This window comes from Salmo salar, chromosome 03, assembly GCF_965601325.2.
Source record: "Salmo salar chromosome 03, fSalSal1, whole genome shotgun sequence".
Lineage (NCBI taxonomy): Eukaryota > Metazoa > Chordata > Actinopteri > Salmoniformes > Salmonidae > Salmo > Salmo salar.
The window spans coordinates 57,018,359-57,031,358 of NC_138293.1; positions in this window are offsets into that span (position 1 = coordinate 57,018,359).

The window sequence follows — 13,000 nt, forward strand, 5'->3', positions numbered from 1 at the left end:
CATACAGTACAGGCACGCGTGCAGACACAAAGATGCACGATTACAAGTACACACACACAGATGCATGCATGCAAGCACAGACACACAAGCTTCCACACAAACACGCACGTACGCACTCACACATAAACACACACACACACACACACGCTCAACTTCTCCCTCATGCAGCATACCTTGTGCTCTGCAGTATTCTAACTGTGGTAGAGAAAGCGGACGGGAACACAGATGGATATGAAAGCACACATTTTGTACCTACACATGTAACATGCATGGACATCAGTGGAGGCTGGTGGGAGGAGCTATGGGAGGACAGGCTCATTGGAATGGTTGAAAAGGAATTAATGGAACAGTATCAAACACATCGATCATATGGAAACTACATGTTTGACTCATGCTCCTTTTATTCCATTCCAGCCATTACAATGAGCCCATCCTCCTATAGCTCCTCCCACCAGCCTTCACTGATGAACATGCATCAAGCCAAACTCTGGATTAAAGAATATATCCCAAGTCTTTTAATTATTTGATAATCCTATGAAAAACACCAACAATAAAGCATGTAATACTAGTGTAATACTGTTCCTATACTACTACTACTACATTATAAACCCATTATTTAACAATGGGAGAGAAATGTATGTTTGACACCCATGTTTGACACTGCTGAGTGACTTCATTGACAAGTAACAATTGCCAAAATGTAGATATTCTCTTCAGAGCACAAGCACTCATGGCATGTGTCGCCACTTCCCAGGGCTGGTGTTAGCCAACAGGGGGCCCAGGGCAAATTACAATTAAAACAATTAGCCCTTCAAAAAATATGCACAAAAGACCATGCATTACTATTGACCTCCAGTGACTGCTCCTTATTCTTGTAAGGAGATGTGATACAGTATTTAAAAAATAAAGTGATAACCATGTTAGTCTGTAACAGGAATTTCCAGCAGAACAAAAGGAGAGCAGTCGTTGATCATATTAATCAAAGATCAATACAGTTTAATACAAGAATTCAAGGAGACACCTCCAGAACAGAAACATAGAAAATGTCTAACGTGCGTCTTGGACACAGGCCCTTTAGTCAGATAGTACCATATATTCTCTAAACATCAGCCAGAGAGGGTTGTATGAAGTCAAAACAAAATACAGTGAATTTGCCAGCTGCTACAGAATCACACAGTGTTTATAATGTCATCGACAGGTACAATAATAATCAGTTTGTCCTTTAGTAAAAATCATGTAAGCATAAACTTACACATAATCTTAAAACAAATACCAACACAACAGCATGTGTAAATGAAGGAATATTAAGTAAAAAATGCACACAATAAAACTGCACATTAAAGTCTTGGGGAAGCCAAGCTAGAAATAAACGCCATATTACAACCTATGTGTTGTGATAATTGCATTGTTTGCTCTATAACCTGTTAGTTAATATGCCTTGACAACGTGATATAAAGGCCTAAGGCTGAGACAAAAAGAAGACACAGTGGCAGAATAAATTCAACCAGACCTTGTTTCATCACAAAACCGGAGAGTCCACAAAAGATATTGCATGTAACAAACAGTTAGATAACCTACAGCAAGGTCAAGCAAGTTAATGTTTCCGACATTTTCGGACCTCTAAACAACTATTGATTTAGAACCACGGAGAGTTAAAGTAAGTCGCAAAGAAAACACACCCTGCTTAGTCAGACAGTGCCAAATGTTCTCTAAATATCAGCCAGAGAGGGTTGTACGAAGTCAAAACAAAATACAGTGAATTTGCCAGCTGCTATAGATCACACAGTGTTCAGAATTCTTTTATTTTACCTTTATTTAACTAGGAAAGTCAGTTAAAAAAAATTCTTCTTTACAATGACAGCCTAGGAACAATGGGTTAACTGCCTTGTTCAGGGGCAGAACGACAGATTTTTACCTTGTCAGCTCAGGGATATGATCTAGCACTCTAACCACTAGGCTACATTAATAATCAGTGTGTCCTTTGGTGAAAATCATGTAAGCATAAACTTACAACAAATACCAATAAAACAGTATATGTAAATCAAGGAATATTAAGTAAAAAATGCACATAATAAAACTGCACACTCAAGTCTATTCCGGAGTGGGGAAGCCAAGCCAAGAAAAAAAAAACATATTACAACCGATGTGTTGTGATAATTGCATTGTTTGCTCTATAACCCGTTAGTTTGGAGAAAGGCGGCGAAAGAGAGGCCGGAGGGCAGGCTGCCTTCTGAGGAGTCGGAGGCAATCGAATAAACCCCCACTCCCCTAAATTCTGCTAGCAAACATGCAATCTTTGGACAATAAAATGGAAGTTTAAACTACCAACGTGACATTAAAAACTGTAACATCTTATGCTTCACGGAGTCGTGGCTGAACGACGACAATATCAACATACAGCTGGCTGGTTATACGATGTACCGGCAGGAGAGAACAGCGGCGTCTGGTAAGGCAAGGGGTGGCGGTCTATGTATTTTTGTAAACAACAGCTGGTGCACGATATCTAAGGAAGTCTCGAGCTATTGCTCGCCTGAGGTAGAGTTTTTCATGGTAAGCTGCAGACCACATTACCTACCGAGAGAGTTTTCATCTATAATCTTTGTAGCTGTTTACATACCACCACAGTCAGAGGCTGGCACTAAGATAGCATTGAATGAGCTGTATTCCGTCATAAGCAAACAAGAAAACGCTCTCCCAGAGGTGGCACTCCTAGTAGCCGGGGACTTTAATGCAGGGAAACTTAAATCAGTTTTGCTAAAATTTCTATCAGCATGTTAATTGTGCAACCAGAGGGAAAAGAACTCTGGACCACCTACAATCCACACACAGAGATGCATACAAAGCTCTCCCTCACCCTCCATTTGGCAAATCTGACCATAATTCCATCCTCCTGATTCCTGCTTACAAGCAAAAATTAAAGCAGGAAGCACCATTGACTAGATCAATAAAAAAGTTGTCAGATGAAGTAGATGCTAAGCTACAGGAATGTTTTGCTAGCACAGACTAGAATATGTTCTGGGATTCCTTCGATGGCATTGAGGAGTACACCACGTGTCCTTGGCTTTATCAATAAGTGCGTCGATGACGACGTCCCCACAGTGACCATACTTACATACCCCAACCAGAAGTCATGGATTACAGGCAGCATCCGCACAGAGCTAAAGGCTAGAGTTGCCGCTTGAAGGAGCGGGACTTCCCTCCAACGAACCATCAGTCTCATTAAAATGCAAATCAATTTATAACATTTCTGACATGCGTTTTTCTGGATTTTTTTGTTGTTATTCTGTCTCTCACTGTTCAAATAAACCTACCATTAAAATTATAGACTGATCATTTCTTTGTCAGTGGGCAAACGAAAAAAAATCAGCAGGAGATCAAATACTTTTTTCCCTCACTGTAGGCTTTTGTGGAGTGATGGGTAATGATGCTTCGAGGGTGGCTGTTGTCTGTTTGCAGAGGGTTCGAGCCCAGGTAGGGGCGAGGAGAGGGCACCATTTTAATCAGGAGAATCTTCTTTTTGTACTTATGTAAGTCTGGGCAGCGAGCTCGTTTGTCATCAATCACTACATCAGAAATAGTCAAAGTAAAAAAAATCCCCACTTTTTCATTACGCAGACATAAGCACAGTTGACACCATCAAGGTGCGGATATTTACTTTCTACACAAGTTGTTTTTTTCCAGTTTCGTCCGAGGAACAGATTGTAGTGGTAAAATAAAAAGAGATACATTTTTTTAATGGAATTCTAAGCATCACTCCAGTCAAAACAGGCTCTGTGAACGTTCGATTACATTAATTTGCTATGGGCTCGTGCTAGTGTTCCAGTTTAGTTAACATTCTTAAGCTGTTTTTCAGCTTTGGGTGGATTTTGACTCATTCTGTTGTCCAGCCTATAGATAGCCAGAGCGAATTTACGAAAGCACCCGAATGTCCATTGAGAAATCACAACAACTATACCATTTAGCTAAGCTAAGAATTACCAGAATAATAAATAATGGGTAGTTAGATAGCCTATAGTTAATATACTGGCAAGTTTGATGTAAACTACTAACGTTAGACAGCGTAGCTAACAAATTGTCAGCCAACATAACGTGTAAGGTAACTTATTTGAAAAGTCATTACTTTACTACATTGAGTAGCAAGCTACCCCTTGGTCGTTAGGGCAAATCTGGTCTGTGATAGGAGGGGGGGTTTCACACCTAGCTTGGCTATTAGACTATTCTTTAGTAAAGGTTGAATAGTCTATTGTTCAGCTATTAGCCCTCCTCCCCAACTTGCAACAAATTAATGTTCCCATCGCATTCCTTTCCTTCTTCCATGCATCATCATTCTGCTCCTGAGTGGCTCGCTTGTGGGCGTGCTGGCAGGATATGGCAGCATCTTCGGTTGTGCGTCAAGAATTCTGCATACAGTCGCACGTTTGTATGAAGGTGTAGTTATTCACAGGCAAATTGTTATATGCTATGGAGGTACATTTCTATCTTTTTGTCGAGAGCAAAACCTTTTTTTATTTTCAATCAAAAATAATTGTTCTGAATGCAACTTTTTTCAGAAACAAAGGAAGTCAAAACGGACACCTACGAAGATGGTATCTCAGGTAAGCAGCACTGGGCTGTATTGACGTATCCTAAAAATGACATATGCTGCTTTAGATTGAATGGTCATATCTCAGATATTGTTTTCCTATCTATAAAAAATAAGCTGTTTTCTTTACTTTCAGAGAGCAACCTGACCAAGGGGTCGAAAATGTAGATATTGCCAGATGTTCATGTCACGTCCTGACCATAGAGAGCTCTTATTTTCTATGGTAGTGTAGGTCAGGGCGTGACTGGGGGGGTTTATCTAGTTTATTTAGTTCTATGTTGTTTTGGTTCTAGTTTCTTTTTTCTATGTTGGGATTTTGTATGATCCCCAATTAGAGGCAGCTGGTCATCGTTGTCTCTAATTGGGGATCATATTTAAGTAGATATTTTTCCCACCTGTCTTTGTGGGAGATTATTTTGAGTTAGTGCATGTTGCACCTCGTTTGGCACGGTTTTTGTTTTGTTTGTAGTTTATTGTTTGTTTTGCGAAGTTTCACATTAAAATAAAAGATGTGGAACGATACCCACGCTGTGCTTTGGTCTCCTTCCTACGATGAACGTGACAGTTCACTGTCGGAGGAACAGGTCGTGGAAGCTTTATTGCAGGCAAAAGTGTCCATAACCAGAGGTAATTAAACTGTTCTGTGTTCTTTTCTCCATCTCTGCCTGTCTTGTTGTACGTGAAACCTGTCTCACATGCATTTATTAAAAAACCCTTAAGATGTCAGCTGCTGATTTTCAGATTTACACCACATAAACACAGCCATTTTCACAGGACTATCTGTTGCTGCCAAGTCATGATTTCCCTGGGGGTTAGCCTTGCAATAACCAAGTGGTGAGACACATAGCCCTATATATTTAAATGTGTTTCAGGTACACTCCAATAGGTGTCTGTGTCACATAGTGTATTTTCTATTGACATTATCTTCTACTGTTTGTCCTCATGTGTCTGTTTTTCAGCATAAAGTACTCTGTAGCCACTTAGTGTGGACACCAGGAGAGACCACACACAATAACAGTCTCTCTTCTTCACTTCATCCCTTCTCCCTAAATCCTCTAGGTTATATCAGCTGTTTTGGTGAACCCCTTCCTCATCTGAACTGGCTGTCAGAGGGGTCAGCATGATCATAGGTGAGATGTCACTTGGTCGGGTCAACAGGAAGTATTATTAAAGAGATGCTTTACATTGAAATACAGACAGCGATGTAGTAGTCCCAGCGTTAATGATCCAAGGTCAGTTTTGCATTTCACCTCCTGATTTAAGATGATTGACCGTGTTAGAATTAAAAAAACAAGTCTTAATCATGCTCTCTCTATCCATTTGTCACTCATCTTCAGGTATGTTTTGATGTGAGAGAAAGCCAGTCCCGTCATCACCACCTCACCCGCTCTTAAGATAACCTTTCGGCCAAGGCTGGTTAGGAGACACTGCAATTGTGATGAACTGAGAGAATATTAGGGTAGCACTGTAATTCATGAATCATATGCTGTCTCAAATCAAAGTTTATTTGTCACGTGCGCTGAATACAACATGTGTAGACCTTACAGTGAAATGCTTAACTACAGGCTCTAACCAATAGTGCAAAAAAGGTATTAGGTGAACAATTGGTAGGAAATAAAACAGTAAAAAGACAGGCTATATACAGTAGCGAGGCTACATACAGACACCGGTTATTCAGGCTGATTGAGGTAGTATGTAGATATGGTTAAAGTGACTGCCGCTGTTCTTACCTCTTTCCTTTTCTGTCTTTCTTCCTCGTTTTATAATGCTCACCATATGTGCATTGAAGTACAGATTGAACTTGTATTTATAATATTACAATTATCATAAGTATAATGCATTTATGTATTTATAACACCTGGATAATGAACTTCTTTCAATAAAGCGTTTCACATTCTCCACCGGTTGAAATTTAGTATCTAATTGAAATACTATCCTGTGTCCTCAGATTAATGCAGATGAAGGGAGTTAGATATGCATATTTTTTCTGTATATATGAGTTACAAATAAATCATGTTTCTAGTCTATTGCATAGCTACAATGCATAATCATTGATGTCACAGGAGTGGTAAACGCTGTTAAAGTGTATAAGTGTAATGCATACACGGCATCATTCAAATAATGGAGATTGATATGACTGAAAGAGTCTCAGAGATTCATACCTGAACCTCACCTTTATTTTCCAAGGAAGAGTACATGATCAGTGAATATATTCAATGTACAGGCTACAATGTGGGAATCTCATGCGTGGTAATAATTACCGTACATGTGTATATAGGACTTGCGTCCTTGGCACAATAAAGTTATTATATTCTACTCTATCCATAGGCTTCATTAAGGCCATTCAGACTGGAAGTTGACACAACTGAGGTTCATAGATTGGTATGAATATTAGTTCAGAACCTAATGTTTTAGGGTCCATACAGATTGGCTACATACTGTAGCTCACTACACATCCATAGGCATACAGTTATTTTTATCCTCCACTACACAATAAGCAAGTAAATAGTTAGCTAGCTATGTTACTTCAGCTGCATTGCAAGGCAAGCTTACACAATTGTACATTCAATTCGCAGTAAATGCTTTAGCTAGCTAGATTCTTTACATAAACTGTTTCACAAGACGACAGTCTGGTTTTCTGGTTGATCAGGAGTCCCTAAACTCTAAATAACCCACATTTTGAAATTCATTCTCCTAACACTAGCTAGCTGGCTAATGTTAGCTTGTCAGAAAACTTGCTAAACAGCGATTTTCGTAAATGAACTTTTATGACAAAAAATGCACAAACGTTTGTCTCTACGTTAACTAACATATTCCTCTCAATTGTACATTTTTTGCTTGACTCGTTATGACGTTATAACAACTTACATCTGGTTCCACCGTAACGTTTTGTCAGCCATCTTTGTTGAAGAACAACACAAGGCAAGGGTGGCTCACGTCAAAATTCGTCATTGGAACCACTCGATATGATTGGTCAAATAACACTGAAACATGCATGAGAGCACCAACTGTACAAGGAAGACTGTGTGATCACGCTGTCCGCAGCAGATGTGAGTAAGACCTTTAGACAGGTCAACATTCACAAGGCCGCAGGGCCAGACGGATTACCAGGATGTGTACTGTGAGCATGCGCTGACCAACTAGCAAGTGTCTTCACGGACATTTTCAACTTCTCCCTGTCCGAGTCTGTAATACCAACATGTTTTATGCAGACCACCATAGTGCCTGTGCCCAAGAACACTAAGGTAACCTGCCTAAATGACTACCGACCCGTAGCACTCATGTCTGTTGACATGAAGTCATTTGAAAGGCTGGTCATGGCTCACATCAACACCATCATCCCAGAAAACCAAGACCCACTCCAATTTGCATACCTTCCCAACAGATCCACAGATGATGCAGTCTCTATTGCACTCCACACTGGCCTTTCCCACCTGGACAAAAGGAGCACCTATGTGAGAATGCTATTCATTGACTTCAGCTCAGCGTTCAACACCATAGTGCCCTCAAAGCTCATCAATAAGCTAAGGACCCTGGGACTAAACACCTCCCTCTGCAACTGGATCCTGGACTTCCTGACGGGCCGCCCCCAGGTGGTAAGGGTAGGTAACAACACATCAGCCACACTGATTCTCAAGACAGGGGCCCCTCAGGAGTGAGTGTTCAGCCTCCTGTCATCCAGGACCTCTATACCAGGCGGTGTCAGAGGAAGGCCCTGAAAATTGTCAAAGACTCCAGCCACCCCAGTCATATACTGTTCTCTCATCTACCACACGGTAAGCGGTACCGGGGCGCCAAGTCTAGGTCCAAGAGGCTTCTAAACAGCTTCTACCCCCAAGCCATAAGACTCCTGAACATCTAGTCAAATGGGTACCCAGATTACTCACATTGCCCCCCCCTCCTCTCCACACCACTGCCGCTCTCTGTTGTTATCTATGCGTAGTCACTTTAATTAACTCTACCTACATGTACATACTACCTCAACTAACCGGTGCTCCCGCACATTGACTTTGTACTGGCTCCCCCATGTATATATTGTAATTTTTTACTGCTGCTCTTTAATTACTTGTTACTTTTATCTCTTATTCTTATCTGTATTTTTTGAAACGGCACTGTCGGTTAGGGGCTCGTAAGTAAGCATTTCACTGTAAGGTTTACACCTGTTGTATTTGGCGCTGTCACGACTTCCGCCGAAGTCGGTCCCTCTCCTTGTTCAGGCGGTGTTCGGCAGTCGACGTCATCGACCTTCTAGCCATCGCTGATCCATTTTTAATTTTCATTGGTTTTGTCTTGTCTTACATCACACCTGGTTCCAATCTCATCAATTACATGTTGTGTATTTAACCCTCTGTTTCCCCTCATGTCCTTGTTGGTGATTGTTTGTTTGTATGTGATATGCAAGTTATGTTCTGGTGCACGACGGGTTTTGTACCCACTTTTACTATTTTGTATATTTTGGTTTTTGGAGTTTTGTGAGCACTTATTAAACGACTCCGTTTATACCAACTTCGTTCTCCTGCGCCTGACTTCCCTGCCATCAGCACGCACCCATTACAGAATCACAGACCCAAACTATGGAGTCAGCAGGAGAAGGTACCCCGGCCATTGAGGTGGAGGAGCGCGTCCAGGGGCATGCAGTACTACTTCACCATCTTGGTCTTGTGCCTCACCGGGAGAGCCCTGGAGTGGGCCAACGCCGTGTGGAGAGAGGGAGATGCGGCGTTGGACCAGTTTGAGGAGTTCACCCGCCGTTTCTGGGCAGTCTTCGACCACCCGCCCGAGGGTAGCGCGGCGGGTGAGCGCCTCTACCATCTGAGGCAGGAGACGAGGAGCGCCCAGGAGTTCACTCTGGAGTTTAGGTCCCTGGCTGCCAGCACGGGATGGAACAACAGGGCCCTGATCGACCATTACCGCTGCAGTCTGCACGAGGATGTCCGTCGGGAGCTGGCCTGCAGAGACACCACCCTCACGTTGGACCAGCTGGTGGACCTGTCCATCCGGCTGGACAACCTGCTGGCTACTCGCGGACGTTCAGATTGGGGTCTGCTAGTTCCATCCTCCCACACCCCCTCTCCGATACCCATGGAGCTGGAAGGGGCGGTGCACAGGGAGACCGGAGGGGGTTCCCGCTCGTGAACCATCTGTGGCCGCAGAGGTCACACTGCCGGTCGGTGCCGCGTTGGTTCCTCTGGGAGTCGAGGCAGCAGGCAGGGCCCTCTGGCGTCACCCCAGGTGAGCTGGCACCATTCTCACCCAGAGTCCTCTGTTGCACAGATGTTTGTGTTTGTCACGTTCCCTGAGTTTTCCCCGCATTCCCAGCATAAGGCTCTAGTCGATTCAGGCGCGGCTGGGAATTTTATTGATAGTGCTTAGCCCATAGTTTAGGGATCCCCAACGTTCCCGTGGATGTGCCCTTCCCCGTTCACGCCTTAGATAGTCGACCATTAGGGTCAGGTTTAATTAGGGAGGTCACCGCGCCTTTGGGCATGGTGACGCAGGAGGTTCATACGGAGAGAATTAGTCTCTTCCTTATAGACTCTCCTGCTTTTCCCGTGGTGCTGGGCCTACCCTGGTTAGCTTGTCATAACGACACTGTTTCTTGGCCACAGAGGGCTCTCACAGGGTGGTCACGAGAGTGCTCAGGTAGGTGTTTATGGGTTTCCGTTGGTGCTACTACGGTGGAGAGTCCAGACCAGGTCTCCCCTGTGTGCACTCCCCCTGAATATGCCGATTTGGCTCTCGCCTTCCAAAAAGAAGGCGACTCAATTACCACCTCATCGACGGGGCGATTGTGTGATAGATCTCCTGGTAGACGCTGCACTTCCCAGGAGTCACGTGTATCCCCTCTCACAAGCGGAGATGGAGGCTATGGAAACATATGTCTCCGAATCCCTGCGTCAGGTGTACATTCGGTCCTCCACTTCACCCGCCTCCACGAGTTTATTTTTTGTGAAGAAGAAGGAGGGAGGTCTGCGTTCGTGTTTTGACTATCGGGGTCTGTATCAGATCACTGTGAGGTATAGTTACCCGCTACCGCTCATAGGAACAGCGATAGAGTCAATGCACGGGGCGCGCTTCTTCACCAAACTAGATCTCAGGAGCGCTTACAACGAGGTGCGTATCCGAGAGGGAAACGAGTGGAAGACGGCTTTCAGTACCACCTCTGGGCACTATGAGTGCCTCGTCATGCCATACGGGTTGATGAATGCGCCATCAGTCTTCCAAGCCTTTGTAGATTAGATTTTCAGGGACCTGCACGGACAGGGTGTAGTGGAGTATATTGATGACATTTTGATATACTCCGCTACACGCGCTGAGCATGTGTCCCTGGTGCGCAGAGTGCTTGGTCGCCTGTTGGAGCATGACCTGTACGTCAAGGCTGAGAAATGCCTGTTCTTCCAACAGTCCGTCTCCTTCCTAGGGTATCGCATTTCCACTTCAGGGGTGGAGATGGAGAGCGATCGCATTGCAGCCGTGTGTAATTGGCCGACTCCCACCACGGTAAAGGAGGTGCAGGGGCTCTAAGGGTTTGCCAACTACTACCGGGGGTTTATCCGGGGTTTTGGTCAGGTAGTGGCTCCCATTACCTCACTGCTGAAGGGGGGCCCGGTGCGCTTGCTGTGGTCAGCTGAGGTGGACAGGGCTTTTAGTCACCTGAGGGCTCTGTTTACCTCGGCTTCCGTGTTGGCCCATCCGGATCCCTCTTTGGCGTTCATAGTGTAGGTGGATGCATCCGAGGCTGGGATAGGAACTGTGCTCTCTCAGTGCTCGGGTATGCCACCGAAGCTCCACCCCTGTGCCTTCTTCTCGAAGAAGCTCAGCCCAGCGGAGTGAAACTATGATGTGGTGGACCGGGAGCTGTTTGCTGTTGTAAAGGCCTTGAAGGCGTGGAGACATTGGCTTGAGGGGGCTAGACACCCTGTTCTCATCTGGACTGACCACCGCAATCTGGAGAACATCTGGGCGGCGAGGAGACTTAACCCTCGCCAGGCAAGGTGGGCCATGTTTTTCACCCGTTTTGTGTTTACCCTTTCCTACAGACCAGGCTCACAGAACGTTAAGGCAGACGCATTGTCCCGGCTGTATGACACAAAGGAGCAGCCCATGGATCCCACTCCCATACTCCCCGCCTCTTGCCTGGTGGCGCCGGTAATGTGGGAGCTGGACGTGGACATTGAGCAGGTGTTACGTGCAGAGCCCGCTCCCCTCCAGTGTCCAGCTGGATGTCTGTACATTCCGTCTGCTGTCCCCGGCTGATCTATTGGGCGGACGTCACCCACGTCACCCTCCTCTGGTCATCCTGGGATCGGTCGGACGGTGCGCTGTCTTAGTGGGAAGTACTGGTGGCCCACTTTGGCCAAGGATGTGAGGGTTTATGTTTCCTCCTGCTCGGTGTGCGCCCAGTGTAAGGCTCCTAGGCACCTGCCCAGAGGTAAGTTACAACCCTTCCCCGTTCCACACCGGCCGTGGTCGCACCTGTCGGTAGATTTCCTGACCGATCTTCCTCCTTCACAGGGTAACACCACAATCCTGGTCGTTGTGAATCATTTTTATAAGTCCTGTCATCTCCTCCCTTTGCTCGGTCTCCCTACGGCCCTACAGACTGCGGAGGCCCTGTTTACACACGTCTTCTGGCACTACGGGGTGCCTGAGGATATAGTGTCTGATCTGGGTCCCCAGTTCACATCGAGGGTCTGGAGGGCATTCATGGAACGTCTGGGGGTCTCGGTCAGCCTTACCTCAGATTTTCACCCCGAGCGTAACAGTAAGGTGGAGAGAGTTAACCAGGATGTGGGTAGGTTTCTGAGGTCTTATTGCCAGGACCGGCCGGGGGAGTGGGCAGCGTTCGTGCCCTGGGCAGAGATGGCCCAGAACTCGCTCCGCCACTCCTCCACTAAGCTCTCTCCCTTCCAGTGTGTTTTTGGGTATCAGCCGGTTCTGGCTCCTTGGCATCAGAGTCAGACCGAGGCTCCTGAGGTGGAAGACTGGTTCTGGCGCGCGGAGAAAACATGGGACGCCGCCCATGTCCACCTTCAGCGCGCCGTGCTGCGCCAAAAAGTTGGCGCGGACCGTCACCGTAGTGAGGCCCCGGTGTTCGCACCGGGGGACCGGGTCTGGCTCTCGACCCAAAAACTGCCCCTCCGCCTGCCTTGTCGGAAGCTGGGTCCGCAGTTTGTGGGGCCATTTAAAGTCCTGAGGAGAGTGAACGAGGTTTGTTATAGGTTACAGCTTCCCCCCGATTACCGTATTAACCCCTCGTTCCATGTGTCTCTCCTCAGGCCGGTGGTGGCTGGCCCACTCCAGGTGTCTGGACATCGAGGGGGCCCCGGCGTACTCCATTCGTTCCACACTGGATTCGAGACATCGGGCGAGGGGCCTTCAGTACCTCGTGGACTGGGAGGGGTATGGTTCGGAGGA